A 17,500-nucleotide genomic window follows, 5' to 3' on the forward strand; every position below is an offset into this window, starting at 1 on the left:
TACTTTAAACACTTGCTTCACTGGAGGGAGCAGTTTTTAGATGCAACGTTGTTTTCTTTTATCTTTTTGTCTCCAAGTTGGGAAATGAAAACTGTCGGGAGTCTCCTCTCTGACCTGACTTCACGTCCCTGGTATACCGTCGACTTGGCTAGCTTTATAGACTGACATGTATGGATTAGAAAGCGGTGTATATAGTTTTGCTTCAGGTTTTGGAAGGAGAGCTGGAGTGAGCCTTTCTTTCTGCCGAGACGCCCTGGCCTTGCTATACCCTCGACTTGGTAATATTGTAGATACTTGACGTGAACAGGACCACACTTACAGACGGAAGATGTGTATTTACCAGAGAGTTTCCGTGGACGCTGTAGCCGTCTTCAGTCGTTCAGTCAGTTCAACGTTAGAGTGATTATCTTAGTCTACTGATAGTTACTTGTAGGTATATATGTATGGAGTTAATATATAGGGAGAAAAACTGTACTAAGATATGTGTGATTTACTCTGCCTGGTATCAAGTCATATTAGAGAAGCGATGACCTCCCTCCCCCTTCTACATCCCTCCCCCCAACACGTGACAATCTAACATGCTTCAACCCAGCGAATTACACCCCATCGAAGACCATTATCAAACAGAATCTCAAGCCTTTGATTCACAGGCAAGCACATTCTGGTGGAGTGACTGCCTTCCACCCCCCCTCGCTGCATGCCACAGTGATATTTGAAGCTGCGAGTCACACGCGCGCCTAATCAACACGACACACGCGCCCAGCATCGCAATGGCCCCGCGGAGAGCACGAGATGAATGGGAGCGTCTCTGTCCAGTCCAATGGCAAGCCGGTTCCCGATGACTCCCTTGTTGTGGATGGACAGATGGATTCCTTAGTACGTGATGCTGGTTGTCTCTTCTTCCTCTTCTTTATTCAGACAGTTTTGGTGATAATCTCTTCTCTTTCTCTTCTTTTCTCATCTCCCTCTTCTCAAAATGATTTCTTGATGCTTTTTCTCTTCTTTCACTGTTCCTTGGGTAATCTTTCTCGTCTCAGGCTGTTCTCTTGGCAATATTTCTCGTCTCAGGCTGTTCTCTTGGGAATATTTCTCGTCTCAGGCTGTTCTCTTGGCAATACTTCTCGTCTCAGGCTGTTCTCTAGGCAATGCTTCTAGTCTCAGGCTGTTCTCTTGGCAATATTTCTCGTCTCAGGCTGTTCTCTTGGCAATACTTCTCGTCTCAGGCTGTTCTCTTGGCAATACTTCTCGTCTCAGGCTGTTCTCTAGGCAATACTTCTCGTCTCAGGCTGTTCTCTTGGCAATATTTCTCGTCTCAGGCTGTTCTCTTGGCAATATTTCTCGTCAATATTTCTCGTCTCAGGCTGTTCTTTCTCGTCTCAGGCTGTTCTCTTGGCAATATTTCTCGTCTCAGGCTGTTCTCTTGGCAATATTTCTCGTCTCAGGCTGTTCTCTAGGCAATATTTCTCGTCTCAGGCTGTTCTCTTGGCAATACTTCTCGTCTCAGGCTGTTCTCTTGGCAATATTTCTCGTCTCAGGCTGTTCTCTTGGCAATACTTCTCGTCTCAGGCTGTTCTCTTGGCAATACTTCTCGTCTCAGGCTGTTCTCTTGGCAATACTTCTCGTCTCAGGCTGTTCTCTTGGCAATATTTCTCGTCTCAGGCTGTTCTCTTGGCAATACTTCTCGTCTCAGGCTGTTCTCTTGGCAATATTTCTCGTCTCAGGCTGTTCTCTTGGCAATATTTCTCGTCTCAGGCTGTTCTCGTCTCAGGCTGTTCTCTTGGCAATATTTCTCGTCTCAGGCTGTTCTCTTGGCAATATTTCTCGTCTCAGGCTGTTCTCTTGGCAATATTTCTCGTCTCAGGCTGTTCTCTTGGCAATACTTCTCGTCTCAGGCTGTTCTCTTGGCAATATTTCTCGTCTCAGGCTGTTCTCTTGGCAATATTTCTCGTCTCAGGCTGTTCTCTTGGCAATACTTCTCTACACAGGCTGTTCTCTTGGCAATATTTCTCGTCTCAGGCTGTTCTCTTGGCAATACTTCTCGTCTCAGGCTGTTCTCTTGGCAATATTTCTCGTCTCAGGCTGTTCTCTTGGCAATATTTCTCGTCTCAGGCTGTTCTCTTGGCAATATTTCTCGTCTCAGGCTGTTCTCTTGGCAATACTTCTCGTCTCAGGCTGTTCTCTTGGCAATATTTCTCGTCTCAGGCTGTTCTCTTGGCAATACTTCTCGTCTCAGGCTGTTCTCTTGGCAATATTTCTCGTCTCAGGCTGTTCTCTTGCTAAACTCTTTTCTCAGACTGTTTTCTTGATCATAATTTCTCTTAGACCGTTCTCCTGATTCTCTCTCTCTCTCTCTCTCTCTCTCTCTCTCTCTCTCTCTCTCTCTCTCTCTCTCTCTCTCTCTCTCAGACGGTTTATTCTCTAAAATTCGTCCAGTAGCCCGCTCTCCCCCCCCTGAAAGTACCTGCCAGCACACAAATAACAACAGAAACACTATCGAAAATTAAGATGCTGGACCATGGTAAAAGTACAGTGTCAATTTTCGGCAGTTTTCATACCACCAGAAGCTCTAAGGCGGGAGTGACTTGGTAGCCTGAGTGTTGTACATACGAGAATGCGAGGGAGAGGCACTGAGATTAGCCAGCCAGCGCGCACAGTGGCAAGGCAGTGAATTGAAGTGAATCACGTAATTGTATCCTCCAGCAGCTTGAGGCAACAAAGACAAGCGCAGAGCCAACGCCATAAATCTAAAGAGCCTGTAATGGGGCTGACTGTATGAAGGGGAGGAATGTTGTGGCAAAGCGGCGGGTGCGTGGAGGCTGGTGTGGAGGAATTGAATCACGTAGTTGGTTTATGAAGGATGTGATTTGCTTTATATATTGTGAAACACGTGTGAGTAGCGGGGGAGGAGGCGGAGGATTCAGTGACGAGAGAGAAGAGAGAGAGAGAGAGATAGAGAGAGAGAGAGAGAGAGAGAGAGAGAGAGAGAGAGAGAGAGAGAGAGAGAGAGAGAGAGAGAGAGAGAGAGAGAGTATAAGCAATTCTGTGCCCATCAATTCACACACACGCACACACGCACACACACACACACACACGTGAATCTTAAGAGACAAATTATCGTACACACACACACACACACACACACACACACACACACACACACACACACAGACCCCCTCTCCCCTCATACCTGTAGACATAATAAAATAAAGAAGAAACCAAGCTAAAAATAGGTAAAATAGACCCTCCTTATTATAAATGGCGTAATATTCAAGACCATTTTAAACCACTGCGGGCAATTATCATGCTTATTCATACGCTGCGTAGGGATTTATTTCCTTGGCTCCCTTTATACACGACGACACGATTTGCACACACGACCATATGTTTTAAAGGGAGGAGGAGGAGGAGGAGGAGGAGGAGGAGGATAAAGAGAGGCAAGAAGGCAAATAAGAGGATAAGGTTGAAAGAAGAGTAGGAGGAAGAGGGAGAGGAGAGAAATTAAGAAGAAACAGGAGGAGGACAAGGAAGAAGAAGGAGGAGGAGGAGGAGGAGGAGGGAGAGGAGAGAAATTAAGAAGAAACAGGAGGACAAGGAAGAAGATGAAAGAGGAGGAGGAGGAGGAGGAGGAGAGGCAAAAGAACTATGACAGGGAAGAGAAAGGACGAGGAGGAAAAATTGGTGATGGGGGAAGAGGAGGAGGAGGAGGAGGAGGACAAGAAAGAAGAAAGAGGAGGAGGAAGAAAAGAAAGAGGAGGAGGAGGAGGAGGAGGACAAGAAAGAAGAAAGAGGAGGAGGAAGAAAAGAAAGAGGAGGAGGAGGAGGAGGACAAGAAAGAAGAAAGAGGAGGAGGAAGAAAAGAATGAGGAGGAGGAGGAGGAGGAGGAGGAGGAGGGGGAGGACCATAAATACACAAAGATGTACTATAGATATCACAAACTCCCTATAAATACACAAAGATGTACTAGAGATACCAAGACATTTCCAAAGACTTAACATTTCCTAGAATTATTATGTTCCTAAAAATAGATAATCTTTTCATGTACCTTCAAATATTATTTTTGTTCTCGTTGTTCTTGTTCATAATTCTCATTCCTCGGACACCAGAACTTATATTTAATCTTCCTTTCACGAGTTCCGAAATTATTATGAGGTCCTAAAATGATTAATCTTTTTTGTATACCTTTAATTAATACGTGTTTTTCTTCTTGTAATTCTTGTTCAGCTTCCAATGCCCTTCTCTTCCCTTTCCTTTCCTTTCCTTTCCTTCCCTTTCCTTTCCTTTCCTTCCCTTTCATCTCCCTTCCGTTCCCTTCCCTTCCCTTTCCTTTCCTCTCCGTTCCTTTCCTTTCCTTTCCTTCCCTTTCATCTCCCTTCCGTTCCCTTCCCTTCCCTTTCCTTTCCTCTCCGTTCCTTTCCTTTCCTTTCCTTTCCTTTCATCTCCCTTCTCTTCCCTTTCCTTTCCCTTTCCTTTCCTTTCCCTTTCTTTTCCTTTCCTTCCCTTTCATCTCCCTTCCGTTCCCTTCCCTTCCCTTTCCTTTCCTCTCCGTTCCTTTCCTTTCCTTTCCTTCCCTTTCCTTTCCTTTCCTTTCCCTTCCCTTCCCTTTCCTTTCCTCTCCCTTCCCTTCCCTTACCCTTCCTTTCCTTTCCCTTAATGAGTTCCTAAATTAGATGATCTTGATATTTTTGCACCTGCCAGTATAACCAACACCCCTGCCACGACCAACCCTTCAAAGCAACAGTTCTGGACATAAGCTATAGATACGCATGGCCTCGGTGCTCATCTTCGTCACAATGCCATAGATATTTTATTACATCATAGCAAACAGCTCAATCATAAAAACAACAACAAGAAAACACGTAATTTTGAGGAGGCGGTGGTTGAGTGGTTAGCGTGCCAAGTTCGACTCCCGCCCGCCGCCGCCATATGAAGAAAATGACAAACAGAAAACAACAACAACAACGGCAACACAACATTAGCGTAGCAGCAGTACCAACACCTCCGCAAGCTTGGCAACACTGCGTCTCTCCCCTGGCTGGCATTCCTCACCCTTGACGGAGGTGTCGACTTGGCAACACTGCTGGCACTGCGCGGCCGACACATTGCTCGCATAGTGCCAGAAAGGGAACACCGCACTCACCATACCCTCCCCCCCCTCCCCCTCCCCTCCTTCAGCATATCCACCCCCTCCCCTTCCCCCTCCCCTCTTCACCATATCCACCCCCTCCCCTTCCCTTCCCCCCTCTACCCTTTTCTTTATACAATCTACTCTAACCTAATCTCTCGCCCCTCTCTTTCCTCCCCTTTCCTCCCCATACCTCCTATTCCTCCCTCTTCCCCTTCCCCTCCCCTCTCTTCCCTTTTCTTTTTACACTCTAATCTCTCACCCCTCTCTTTCCTCCCCTTTCCTCCCCATACCTCCTCTTCCTCCCTCTTCCCCTTCCCTTCTTCACCATATCCACCCCCTCCCCTTCCCCTCCACTCTCTTCCCTTTTCTTTTTTTCAATCTAACCTAATCTCTCATCCCTCTATCCTCCCCTTTCCTCCCTCTCTCTCCTCTCCCATCTACCTTATCCACCCCTCCCTCTCTCCCTCTCCTCCTATCTCTTGTAACCCCTTCCTATTAACCTAATCTCTCTCTCTCTCTCTCTCTCTCTCTCTCTCTCTCCTCTCCTCTCATCTCCTCTCTCTCTCTCTCTCTCTCTCTCTCTCTCTCTCTCTCTCTCTCTCTCTCTCTCTCTCTCTCTCTCTCTCTCACTCTCTCCCCAACATCATAGTCAACCCCATCCCCATACCTCTGTAACAACTCTCTCTCTCTCTCTCTCTCTCTCTCTCTCTCTCTCTCTCTCTCTCTCTCTCTCTCTCTCTCTCTCTCTCTCTCTCTCTCTCTCTCTCTCTCTCTCTCTCTCTCTCTCTCTCTCTCAATTCAGTAGTCAATCTGTCTCCTCCTCTCTCTCTCTCTCTCTCTCTCTCACTCTCTCTCTCTCTCTCTCTCTCTCTCTCTCTCTCTCTCTCTCTCTCTCTCTCTCTCTCTGTGTGTGTGTGTGTGTGTGTGTGTGTGTGTGTGTCCGATAAGGTGACAGAGAGGGCGTAGATGATGAGAGAGAGAGAGAGAGAAAGGAGGTGGCGATGTTGGGTGCATATGTGTTAATGGGGAGAGCAAGAAGGGAGGGGAGAAAGGGAGGGGGAGGGGAGGAAAAGGGGAGGGGGTGGGGAGCTTAGCCAAGAAACGTCCTCCCCTTCACAAACCTCCCATTCACCCAGGCTATAAATGGCCCCCCTCCACCCCCCCTCTTTATCTCCCCTCTCCCCACCCTTCCCCTTTTTTCTACCCCTCTCTCTTCCCTTCTTTCCCCTCCCTTTTTCCTATCACCTAATCGCCCCCTTCTCTTTCCTTCCCTCTCCCCCCTTCTCCTTTCCCCTTCCCTCTCCCCCCTTCTCCTTTCCCCTTCCCTCCTCTCCCCTGCCAGTCAGTCTTCTTCTCTTTCTTCCCCTCCCTTCTCTTCTCTCCTCTCCCTCGTCTACCTCCCCTCCCTTCCCTTCTCCCTTCTTTCTCTCCCGTTTCCTCCCTTCCCATCACTTAGCTGTTGTGTTTTGTGCCCTTCCATCTCTCTCTCTCTCTCTCTCTCTCTCTCTCTCTCTCTCTCTCTCTCTCTCTCTCTCTCTCTCTCTCTCTCTCCTCCCTTCTTCCTCTCCGTTTCTCTAACCTCCCTTCTCTCTACTTTTCTCCCTCACCCCTTCTTTCTCTCCCTTCCTCACCCCTCCCTTCCCTTCTCTCTCCCTCTGTCTTCACCCCTGTTCCTTCCTCCCTTCCTCCTCCCTTTCCCTTCATTCTCTCTCCGTCTCCACCCTTCCCTTCTCCTCCCTTCCTCCCTGTCTTTAAAATGTCACCACTAACTCCACCCCAAGCTCCTGCAATAGTCAAACACACACTCGCTTAAGCTGCAGACGTCAAACACTCGCTAACTCCCCTAGGCCCAGACTTTACTTAGATTGTTAATAGTGTAGAAGAAATTGGCTTCGGTGGTAGCGTTTGGGACCTTTGCTATCTCGACTAATGCAGAGAGGGGGAGGGAGGGAGGGATGAGAAGCAAGGAGAGGAGAAGCAATAATGTGATAAAAGAGGGAGATTAGAGAAAACTGTAATGAAGGAAATAATAGAAGAAAATAAGACAAACCACAAGGACAAAAATTTTAATGGAGGAGGAAAAAGGAGATAAGGGAAAGAGAAGAAGACAAAATGAAGAAAGGAGGGTGAAAAAGATTGAAAGAAGGGGAAACAAAGCACAATAATGAATGGAGAAGAAAAGGGAAGAAGACAAAATGAAGAAAGGAAGAAGAAAAAGATTGAAAGAAGGGAAAACAAACCACAACAATGAATGAAGAAGAAGAAAGGAGAAAGAAGAAAAGGGAAGACAAAAGAAGACAAAATGAAGAAAGGAGGAAGAAAAAGATTGAAAGAAGGGGAAAACAAACCACAACAATGAATGGAGAAGAAGAAGAAAGGAGAAAAGGGAAGGAGAAGACAAAAAAAGAGGGAACAAGTCGGTTTATTAGACAATGGTTAAAGTTTTGTGTCTGTTGAAGGTAAATGTAGATAGGAAATAGTTCGCTGATGTGGCTTGTCTTCTTTCTTCTCCTTTCCTTGTTGTTTTCTTTCTTCTTCTTCTCATTTTCTTACTCTCCTTTCTTCGGCTGTTTTTGCTTTTTATCTTCACTCCTCTCTCTCTTCTTCTCTATTGTTATCTCTTTTTTTTCTTCTATGCTTTCTTTTATTCCTTATCTTAATCTCTTTCTCCGCATCCTTTTCTTTCTCCTCTCCTTCTCATTTACGATTTCCCTTTTCTTCTTCCCTTTCTTCATTCTCATCCACTCCCTTCCTTTCTTTTTTTCCCTCTTTGCCCTCTTTCTTTCCTCCTCTTCTTCCCTTTCTCTCCCTCCTCACACTCTAAACCTTCCACCGTCAATAACCTCACGAAGCTTGGCTCATAATGTTCGAATCTTTTCCGTCTCCACACAACTGGGGATAAAACAAAGTGAGATAATCCACAATGCACCGAGTCACCTCCTCTAACTCCACCTCAAGTTTAAAGGGTCCATAGTTTAGGCAAATTTGGAGCGTAACAATCTACACTCTTTTACAAAGCTTGACAGATACACGAGTCAGCGAGGGAGGAGTGAACGGGTCTAACGTATTGACTTGAAAATCACTGTGCAGAAAGAGGACGTCAAGGTATTTTATTGGTCTTATTATTAGTGGTAATGGCAGCTACTCCTTCACACACCTCGACAGGTACACGAGTTAGCGGGGAACAGCTGGAGACACTGACCTGAAAATCACTATGCAGGAAGGGAGAATTTCAGCCTTCTAGAGACTTCGGGAGATTACATTAGTTGTGATATATTATGTGCAGACCCAAGGAAGGAGACTTCTCGGCGCACACACGCACACACACACACACACACACACCGGAGGAAGTTCAGTAAAGTCGATTACTCCGTTTTTTTTATTTTATATAGCTACATACGAACTCAAAAACTAAAAATAACGGTCTACCTATCCAAGCGAGGCAGACCAAGCCATCCGCCATTGGAACAACCTTCCTGCACAAGTATAAGTGCGGATACCGTCAACTTCTTTAGAAATCGCATCGCCGGTCACTTCGCTGCGTCAGGAGTGAGCTGGACGTACTTGCTAAGTGCTTTGATCCGCTCAGCAGACACGAAGTCACTGTCCAGCAGATCAAATCGTTAGAGTAGGCTTTCTGTTGCCTGTGTTTCTATGTTTCCTTCCTGCCTGCCTCCCCGTGTTTGTGTATCTCGGCGGCACTCGGCTCACGGGTCCGCGCCAAGGCAAACACTCGGGCACCGCCTCCGCCTCTTGTAGCACGCGCGAGCAAGGGCCAATGCTTGTGTGTTTCTGCCTGCACAGCTTTCGAAGTGTGACTATAATTATTTTTCTTCTGTATTTTTCTTCTGGTGGTCAAATAAACACCGGGTCTTGCTGTGTTTCCGTTTGTGCTTGCATGAATTCTGCGTGACCTTATTCCTCTCCTGGCGATGAAATAAATACTGGATTTTAATTTCTTTCGTCTCGACCAAGTGGGTACTCCGGTAATTTTAGGGATTTGTGTTTGCATAAGTTTCTGTCTGACAATTTATTTTTCCTCCTTACTTTTCTTCAGGTGGTTAACTAAATACTCAATATTTTTTCAGACAGTTATAAGAAGCGTTTGTGTTTGCATGAATTTTTTAGAGTAACTTTATTTAATTTTCTTTCAGTTAAATAAATACTGTAGTTTTTTTTGTTGTTGTTGTTCTGTTTAAGTTTCCCCGGCAATTATAAGAAGCATTTGTGTTTGCATGAATTTTTTGTGCAACTTTATTTATCTTATTTTCCTTCTTTACTTTTCCTCTGGAGGAGTTTTTCTTTATTTTTTTTCGTTCTGACTAAGTTTCCCCGACAGTTAGAATGAGCGTTTGTGTTTGCATGAATTTCTTTGATAAACTTCATTTCTTCTTCTTCTTCTTCTGGTGGTGAAATAAATACTGGATGTTTTGCTTATTTTTTTCCTTTTTTTCGTTTTGTCTAAGTTTCCCCGACAATTAGAATGAGCGTTTGTGTTTGCATGAATTTCTTTGACAAACTTCATTTCTTCTTCTTCTTCTTTGGTGAAATAAATACTGGATGTTTTCTTTCTTTTTTCCTTTTTTTTTCTCGTTTTGTCTAAGTTTCCCCGACAATTAGAATGAGCGTTTGTGTTTGAATAAATTTTTGTGTCTGACTTTATTCATTTCTCTTCTTTGTTTTTCTTCTGGTGATTAAATAACTACTGTATCCTATCCTTTTTTTTTATATATATTTCCCGTTTTGACCATTTTTTACCATACAGCAAATTAATACAAGAAGCGTTCGTGTTTGCATGAATTTCTGTGCGTGACAATTACCTTCCCTCTTTATTTTTCTTTTAGTGGTTAAATAAACACCGAATCTTTTCTTTTTCTACTATTTTCGTGACGAGCAATTAACGTCGGCAATGAAAAGACGTGTTTGTTTGACGGCTGAAGAATGGGAAGGAGAGGAAAGGAGAAGAGAAAGAGGAGGAGAGGAAATGGCAGAAGAAGGGATGGTAAAGGAAGGCAGAAGAATGGGAAGAGAAAGGGAAGGAGAGGAAAGGAGAAGAAGAGAAGAGATAGAGCAGAGAAGAGAAAGAGGAGGAGAGGAAATGGCCGAAGAAGGGATGGTAGAGGAAGGCAGAGGAATGGGAAGAGTAGGAGAGAGGAAAGGAGAAGAAGAGAAGAAGCAGCATAGAAGAGAAAGAGGAGAGCACGAAGGACGAGGAAATGGCCGAAGAATGAGGAGGAAGGAAGAAGAATGGGAAGAGTAAGAGAAAGAGAAGAAAGGAGAAGATAAGAAACAGCAGAGAAGAGAAAGAGGAGAACACGAACGACTAAGTAATGGCCGAAGAAGGGATGATAGAGAAAGACAGAAGAATTGACAGAAAGAGAAGAAGAAAGGAAAAGAGAAAATAACTGAATAAGAGAATTGAAAGAGAGGGATAAGAAGGACGAGGAATGGATAAAGAAGGGATATTAAACGAGAGAGAGAAAAATGGGTAGTGAACGAAGGAGAAGAAAAGAGAAGAGAAGAAATATATCAGAGAAGAGAAAAGAGAAGAGGCAATATAGCAGAGAAGAGAAAAGAGAAGAGAAGAAATATTGCAGGGAAGAGAAAGAGGAGGAAACGAAGGACTAGGAAATGGCTGAGGAAGGGTTGATAGAGGGAGCAGTTTTGACCTTAACGTCCTTCCCCTCACCCCTTCCCCCATAACCTCCTGCCTCCCCTTCACCCCAAACTCTCAACACATCCCCTTCCTTCGGACCATCACCCATTCCAATATACACACACCACGAAGCTCCCCTCCCTCTCCCCTCCATCATACATCCCCCTTTCATCCATATGCTGCTCCCCTGCACTCCCCACCCCCTCCCCACACATTCTTCCCTTCCTTCACTCCCCACCCCCATAACACCCCTTCTTTTTCCCATCACTTCTTCCCCCTTCCTTCAACCCATTACTCGCACCCATATACATACATACATACGCCACTCCTCCTCCTCCTCCTCCTCTTCTTCAACGTGTCTACGCTCTCCCCTTGATATCAAATTCCTTAGTTTTTAATGCCACGCTGCGCCTTTGATCCACGGGGGGGTAAAGGGGGGGTGGAGAGAGAGAGAGAGAGAGAGAGAGAGAGAGAGAGCGTGGGAAGTCCCGTCTCTAGCGGCACCCAATGGGACAGTTAGCGCCACACTGTCACTCGCTGGCACTCAAGACTTTACGAGCTGTTGGCACTGGCCCTGTCACCTCCTCCTCCTCCTCCTCTTCCTCTTCTTTTCTCCTCCTACGCTTTCTCCACCCCCTAACTTCCCTCATTCTCTTTCCTCCTTCTTTTTCCTTCTTCTTCTTCTTTCTCCTCCTACGCCCTTCCTCCACTCCCTAACTTCCCTCATTCTCTTTCCTTCTTTTCCTACTTCTTCTTTTTCTTCTTCTTTCTCCTCCTACGCCCTTCTCCACTCCCTAACTTCACTCATTCTCTTTCCTTCGTCTTCTCCTTCTTCTTCTTTCTCCTCCTACGCCCTTCCTCCACTCCCTAACTTTCCTCATTCTCTTTCCTTCGTCTTCTCCTTCTTCTTCTTTTTCTTCTTCTTCTTCTTCTTCCTCCGCCCTTTAACCTCCCTCACCCACTGTCTTCCTTTCCTTTCCTCTCTTTTTGCTTTTCTTCATGTATCGTCTCTTCCTCTTTTCTTCTTTTTCTTCTTCTTCTTCTTCTTCGCTACCTCCTCTCTCTAACCTTCCTCACTTTCTTCCTTCCTTTTTTTTCTCTCTTTCCTCTTGATTTTTTTTCTTTTCCTCCTCCTCCTCCTCCTCCTCCTCCTCCTCCTCTTCTTCTTCCTCTTCTTTCCACCCTCCTTCACTTTCTTCCTTTCCTCCCATTCCTTCTTCTTCTTCTTCTTCTTCTTCTTCAATTGTCTGTCTGTCTCTTTGTTTGTTTTGCCTGCCTGTCTATATTTGCGAGTGTTCTCTCTCTCTCTCTCTCTCTCTCTCTCTCTCTCTCTCTCTCTCTCTCTCTTGCCAGCGCTCTTGGAAGTAATGCACGAGAGAGAGAGAGATGGATGAGTGGGTTGGTGAAGATGGAAGGAAGGAAAGAGTGCTTGAAGAGGAGGAGGAGGAGGAGGAGGAGGAGGAGGAGGAGGAGGAGGTGACAGCTGTGGTCGTGAGGGTTGACCACACTAAGGTAATGGCCCTTCAAGGTGCCAACATGACCCCCTCCTCCTCTTCCTCCTCCTCCTCCTCCTCCTCTTCCTCCTCCTCCTCTTCCCCTCACCACTTTCCTCCTTTCAAACATCTCTCTTCTTTTTCTTCTTCTTCCTCTTCCTTTACCTTCGCTTCACTTTTTTTTTTAACTTTTTTCCCTTCCTCCTTCCTTCCTTCCTTCCTTCACTTTCATTCTTCCTTGTTCTGCCTCCTTCTTTTTATTTCATTTTCTTCATTTTTCCTCTTTCGTTTCTATTCCCTAAACTTTCTCACTTTTCATTCTCTTTCATTTCTATTCCCTCTACTTCATTCTCTCGGCTTCCTCTCCTTCCTTTTCTTCTTCTCTCGTTTCCTTCCTCCATTCCTAACATCTCTTCCCATCTCACCCATTCCTTTGCTTTCTTTTCCCTTCCCTTCCCTTCATCCCTTCCCTTGTCTTGGTGTCATCCTCTTCCTCCCCTCCCCTTCTCCTCACCCATTCCCTTGCTTTCTTTTCCCTTCCCTTCCCTTCGCCCCTTCCCTCCCCTTCAGCGCGGGCCAAAATATCTGTTACATGGGTTTTCTGCCTTCATGTTTTGCGTCTTAATGGTCGAGGGGGTTGTAGGTCTCAGGACGATGCTTCCTCCTCCTCCTCCTCCTCCTCCTCCTCTTCTGCTTCGTGATTTTTCTTCTTCTGTTTCTATTATTAGTTTTCTTCTCCTTCTTCCTCTTCCTCTTATCTTCTTTAACTCTCTTCCTCTTGTTCTTCCCTTTTGTTTCAGTTATCCTTCTTCTTCTTCTTCCTCTTCCTCTTCTTCTTATTCGGGGTTTTCTTCTTCTGCTTCATATTATTAGTTTTCTTCTTCTTCCTCTTCCTCTTTTCTTCTTTAACTCTCTTCCTCTTGTTCTTCCCTTTTGTATCAGATATCCTTCTTCTTCTTCTTCTTCCTATTCCTTCTCTTCTTCTTCTGCTTCATATTATTAGTTTTCTTCTTCTTATTCCTCTTCCTCTTCTTTCCTTTGACTCATTTCCTCTTCTTCCCTTTTCTTTCAGTTATCATTATTATCATTTTTTCTTCTTTTCTTCTTTTTTCTTCTTCCTCTTCCTCTTCTTCCCATTCTTTTCTCACAGTTCTCCTTCTCTTCTTTCTCTGTTGTTATCCTTCTTTTTCCTTCCCTGTCTTCCTTTATCTCAATTCTCCTTCCTTTTCTTCTTTCTAAATTTTCTTTCTATTATTCTTGTTATCTTTATTGTTTTTATTTTTTCTCATTTTTTTTCCTGATATTTTTTTTTCTCTTGCTCTACTTCATTCTGCTACTCCAAGATCTCTCTCTCTCTCTCTCTCTCTCTCTCTCTCTCTCTCTCTCTCTCTCTCTCTCTCTCTCTCTCTCTCTCTCTCTCTCTCTCTCTCTCTCTCTCTCTCTCTCTCTTACTTTCATTCACAATTTCCTTCATTCTCTCCTCCTCCTTCTACTTTCCTCTCTCCTTCTTCTTCTTCTTCATCTATTTCTTCTTCTGCACTCCTTTCTTCCTCTCACTTCTAATGCGTGAACATGAAGAATGAGAGGAGGAGGAGGAGGAGGAGGAGGAGGAGGGCTGTTGATTAAGAGGTAGCGTGGTAGTGGCAAGACGCAATGTGAGGGGAGGAGGAGGAGGAGGAGGAGGAGGAGGAGAAGGAGGAGGAGGGGAAGAGAAAGAGAGATAGGGAGAGAAAAGATGAGAGAAGGAGAAGAAAGAGGGAGGAGAGAGAGGAAGAGAGAGGGAGGAGAGGGAGGAAGAGAAGAGAGGGAATAGGAATAGAAATGGTAAGAGAGAAAAGAGGAGAAAGGAGAAGAGAGGGAGATGAAAAGATGGAGAAAGAAATGGAGAAAGGAAGAAACTGGAGAAGAGAGAGAGAGAGAGAGAGAGAGAGAGAGAGAGAAGACGGCGGAGGAGGAAGAAGAAGAAAAAGAAGAAGAAGAGGAGGAGGAGGAGGAGGAGGAGGAAGAGAGAATATTGACCTCGTTGCTTACATACAAAATAATTTCTCTAGGTTAAGACACACCGCCAATATATTCACTTAGTAACCTTGGAGAAGACGGTGGTGGTGGTGGTGGTGGTGGTGATGGTGGTGGTGGTGGTGGTGGTGGTGATGGTGGTGGTGGTGGTGGTGATGGTGGTGGTGATGGTGGTGGTGGTGGTGGTGGTGGTGGTGGTGGTGGTGGTGATGGTGGTGGTGGTGGTGGTGGTGGTGGTGGTGGTGGTGGTGGTGGTGGTGATGGTGGTGGTGGTGGTGGTGGTGGTGGTGATGGTGGTGGTGGTGATGGTGGTGGTGAGTGCCAAGCGTAGAGAGAGAGAGAGAGCAGGAGAGAGGAAAGTGCGTGTGTGTGTGTGTGTGTGTGTGTGTGTGTGTGTGTCATAATACTCTTCACTTCTGCATCTCCTTCTCCTCCTCTTCTTCCTCTTCCTCCTCTTGGTTCATCTCGCAGTCTTCCTCTTCCCTCAGCATCATCTCCTATTCCTCCTCCTCTTTCCTTCTCTTCTTTTCCCTTTGATTTCCTCTCCTTCTCTTCTCTTCTCTCCTTCTACTTTTCATATCACAATCTCCACATTCGCTCAAACTCCACCTTCTCATCACTATCGTCATCATCATTAACCACTATTATTACTATCATTATCAGGCCACGTGCAAAACAAAGGCCTTTCCGAACGTAATCATCCCTTTTCATAGGTATAGGATGTATGCTGTTAAGATCGACAACACTATCAAACTATATCAACAACTATATCAAACGCCTTAACCTATGCCACAATGCCCTCTTCTTTTTCTGCATCTTCTTCCTTTTCTTCTTCTTCTTCTTCATCTTCTTCGTCGTCGTCTTCTTCCTCTGTTCCGGGTCACGCTCGCTAAAGGCTTCCTCCTCGCCCTTCAACCTGATCGCTGGCGCCCAACACCCACCTTGGCACACCCGCCCTCTTGGCATCCTCTTCCTCCTCCCTTGCTTGAGCGTAGTTTGACCCTGCTATGCCCCTGCCGCTGCCCTTCTTTTCCTTGTATTTTCCTTATCGCCCTTTGCCTATCATCCCTTCTTCCCTTCCTTTCTTTCTTTCATGTTTTCTTTTCTTTCCTTTACTTGCATTCTCTTCCTTTCTTTCCCTTACGCTTTCTCCTTTTTTCTTTGCTAACCTAACTTTCCTTCGTTCCTTCCCTTTCCTTCCTTTATGCTTCCTTTTCTTTCCTTTGCTTGCCCTCACTTTCCTTCCTTCCTACCTTCACTTCCCTTCTCTTACATTTCTTTTTCTTTCCCTTCCTACCATCCCCTCCATCCCCTTCTCTCCCTTCGTTCCTTCTCTTTCCTTTCCTTACCCTTTCTTCCCTTAATTCTCATCCTCCTTTCCTCTACGTTTCATCCTAACTAATAACATCAATATCGTATCCCTTAATTAAGTTTGGCTGGTGTATTTTTTCTGCCGAGGCGTCTCATCATCAACCTTGTCTTTGTTTCCCTCATATTACAAGCTTTCTTAATACACTTGTAAAGGTTAATATATATTCCTTGGAGCACTTATTCCCATCCTCCACAAAGCGTCACAATTTTCCACTTGAGATCTTTCCCGTGAATTGTGTCCAACCATTTTTGTTCCCCCATCATGAGTACTAAACAACAGTGAATTTGTCGCCTTATCTGTCAGACACGACATCGATATTTACTGAGCCTCGCACGAATTAGATGTTGGGAGAGAAAGGAAGATAAAGAGGAAGGAAGGAGAGTGGGGAAATGTTGGGAGAGGAAGGAGGAGGGGAGGAAGGGGAAGAGAAGGGAAGACGGGTGGGGATATGTTGGTAGAGAAGGGGAGGAAGGAAGAGAGAGGGAAGGGTGTGGGGAGGGAGGGGAAGAGAGACTGGTTGGGGGAGGGGGAGGGAGGGAAGAGAGAATGGTGTGGGGAGGGAGGCGAAGAGAATGGTTGGGGGAGGGGGGAGAGAGGGGAGAGAGAGAGAGAAAGTGGGGGGAGGAGGGGAAGAGAGATGGTTGGGGGAGGGAAGAGAGGGAAGGTGGGGGAGGGAGGGAAGAGAGAATGGTTGGGGGAGGGGGAGAGGGAGGGGAAGAGAGGGGAAGGTGGGGGAGGGAGGGGAAGAGAGAATGGTTGGGGGGAGGGGGAGAGGGAGGGGAAGAGAGGGACGGGTGTGGGGGAGGGATGGGAAGAGAGAATGGTTGGGGGGAGGGGGAGAGGGAGGGGAAGAGAGGGAATGGTGTGGGGGAGGGAGGGGAAGAGAGAATGGTTGGGGGAGGGGGAGAGGGAGGGGAAGAGAGGGAAGGGTGTGGGGGAGGGATGGGAAGAGAGAATGGTTGGGAGAGGGGGAGAGGGAGGGGAAGAGAGGGGAGGGAGGGGGGGGGGGTCTCAGTCTCACAAGGTAGTGGCGACAATTGTGAGTAATTATCGGCCCACCTGCAATCTGTTACCCTTATTAATTGCTCGCCTTCCTACGCTTTCTAGATTTATTCCGCTAATTCTTATCATTTTCTTTCCTGAACTGAACTTCCTTACATTTCTTAGCAGTTCGTCCTCTAATTATTCCTTTACCTTTGTTTATATACTTTGCCTATGTACCTGTGCTCCCCAACCTAACCTTTACCTGTGTTTATATATCTTACCTATGTACCTGTGCTCCCCAACCTAGCCTTTACCTGTGTTTATATATCTTACCTATGTACCTGTGCTCCCCAACCTAACCTTTACCTGTGTTTATATACCTTACCTATGTACCTGTGCTCCCCAACCTAACCTTTACCTGTGTTTATATATCTTACCTATGTACCTGTGCTCCCCAACCTAACCTTTACCTGTGTTTATATACCTTACCTATGTACCTGTGCTCCCCAACCTTTACCTGTGTTTATATATCTTACCTATGTGCCTGTGCTCCCCAACCTAACCTTTACCTGTGTTTATATAACTTACCTATGTACCTGTGCTCCCCAACCTAACCTTTACCTGTGTTTATATACCTTACCTATGTACCTGTGCTCCCCAACCTAGCCTTTACCTGTGTTTATATATCTTACCTATGTACCTGTGCTCCCCAACCTAACCTTTACCTGTGTTTATATATCTTACCTATGTACCTGTGCTCCCCAACCTAACCTTTACCTGTGTTTATATATCTTACTTATGTACCTGTGCTCCCCAACCTAACCTTTACCTGTGTTTATATATCTTACCTATG

The 17,500-nt window shown here is 45.6% G+C and overlaps 1 protein-coding gene and 1 long non-coding RNA gene across 6 annotated transcripts in view; both read right to left on the minus strand.

Moving 5' to 3' along the window:
• Positions 1 to 17,500, minus strand: part of LOC126982736 (transcriptional activator cubitus interruptus-like) — a 226,680-nt gene that overhangs the window by 38,906 nt on the left and 170,274 nt on the right. The window lies entirely within an intron of this gene.
• Positions 16,894 to 17,500, minus strand: part of LOC126982738 (uncharacterized) — a 1,514-nt gene continuing 907 nt past the window's right edge. The window contains exons 2-5 of one of the 3 annotated variants that reach the window (XR_007735328.1): positions 17,452 to 17,500; positions 17,321 to 17,399; positions 17,028 to 17,117; positions 16,894 to 16,923 (exon numbers count right to left, since the gene is read on the minus strand). The exon at positions 17,452 to 17,500 is cut by the window's right edge and continues 55 nt beyond it. This is a non-coding gene — a long non-coding RNA (uncharacterized LOC126982738). The other 2 variants (XR_007735326.1, XR_007735327.1) reach the window with 2 other exon arrangements.

This window comes from Eriocheir sinensis, chromosome 51 (assembly GCF_024679095.1).
Source record: "Eriocheir sinensis breed Jianghai 21 chromosome 51, ASM2467909v1, whole genome shotgun sequence".
NCBI classification, from domain to species: Eukaryota; Metazoa; Arthropoda; class Malacostraca; order Decapoda; family Varunidae; genus Eriocheir; species Eriocheir sinensis.